The sequence below is a fragment of the Aplysia californica genome, unplaced genomic scaffold (assembly GCF_000002075.1).
Source record: "Aplysia californica isolate F4 #8 unplaced genomic scaffold, AplCal3.0 scaffold00525, whole genome shotgun sequence".
Lineage (NCBI taxonomy): Eukaryota > Metazoa > Mollusca > Gastropoda > Aplysiida > Aplysiidae > Aplysia > Aplysia californica.
In genome coordinates this window covers 323,982-325,402 of record NW_004797795.1, presented here as the reverse complement: position 1 = coordinate 325,402, position 1,421 = coordinate 323,982, and the positions used below count along the sequence as shown (strand labels likewise).

At 40.0% G+C, this 1,421-nt stretch overlaps 1 long non-coding RNA gene across 3 annotated transcripts in view; it reads left to right on the top strand.

The window, feature by feature from the left end:
* The first annotated feature begins 212 nt into the window (after window positions 1-212).
* The window catches only part of LOC106012834, a 4,026-nt gene continuing 2,817 nt past the window's right edge, over window positions 213-1,421 (top strand). The window contains exons 1-2 of one of the 3 annotated variants that reach the window (XR_001185169.2): window positions 213-367; window positions 1,176-1,338. This is a non-coding gene — a long non-coding RNA (uncharacterized LOC106012834). Of the gene's footprint in view, window positions 373-421; window positions 441-1,175; window positions 1,339-1,421 lie in introns of those variants that run through there. The other 2 variants (XR_001185167.2, XR_001185168.2) reach the window with 2 other exon arrangements.

Below are 1,421 nucleotides of genomic sequence, written 5' to 3'. Positions count from 1 at the left end.
ATCTATCTATCTATCTATCTATCTATCTATCTATCTATCTATCTATCTATCTATCTATCTATCTATCTATCTATCTATCTATCTATCTATCTATCTATCACTTGCAATTGATCTTCTATCTATCATAAGCCAAGGAGAAACACACGGGCGACAGCACTGTCAATGGACGTGATGCAATGGGAAATCAGGATGTCGTGAGACTTAAACTTTGACCAGCAGATAATGAAAGCACGCGAGACGGCTGCTGCGGGTGTTGGAACAGATAAAAAGGGTAGCGTACCACTGCCGGCGTCACTTCACTTTTCTGCTCGCATAGAAAACAGACAACCTTGCTCAGACTTCGACTTACGTGTCTCACCTCATTTCAGTAAGGTGAGATTATCATCACGGCATTGCTTTTGTCCCCTTATGTGCGTGCTTGTTACTTAAAGTAGACGCAGGTAGATGACATTACAGTAATTAATGTGTTGCTTGTTTTGCTATTTTAAAAAGAATATTATAACCCTGAAAAGCAAGTGCGCTATTATGTCGCCTGAGGTCCATTCACGCCAGACTAGCCGATTTCCTTTCTTATTCGATTTATTGTATAAAAAAAGCTGGGTGCTTGAAAACGCTCGGAACCCAGCATTGAAATCAGAGATACGCAGTTCGTCTTTGCTTTCAGTCTTGCAATGATAACATATTATTTTTTCAGCTTGAAAATCGCCTTCTTGTACCTGAGACGTTGCACTAGTGTTAAGGTTTCAGTTAAAAACTTTCTTGAGAACCGTAGATCTATGCCTATGTTCTCAAAACAAAGATCCAGCACAGTTGTTTCGATATAATAACAATGCGTTGTAGGAACGGAAAGATCGACAAAATAACTAGGAATGCCAAATAATTATACTGATGATGACGACGATGACGACAACAGTACGATGATGATGATATTTTTATCACGTTCCCGAAGAGCTCATTGGGGCAAAACGTTGAACACATTTTGTAATGTCATGAACATATTTCATAATATCATGAATATTCAAATGCCGGTTGGCCTACTCAAATCTCCACCATTTTTTAAATTATCGTTCTTACGACGACGACGATGATGAAGATGATGAGGAGAAGGAGGAGGAGTATGATGATGATGATGATGAAATAATATTTTAAGAATATTCTCTTATTCCACTCATCAGAAAATAATAATATGGCTTTGGAAGGCAGCTACACCACCACCACCGTGCTCCTCGTGGCAGCAACAGGCGCCGTCGTGGCTTTTGTCGTAGGCTACAAGCTGGGACAGTCAAAGGGCAGCGGCAAATAAGGTCAAGGTCGTGGTACAGAACACAAGTGTACAAGGTGAATTTACGTGATACGAGTATTGAGTATGTTTTGCTCGTCTTTGGATATGTTGTCTGTTTTGTCTGTTTTAGTGTGGGTGG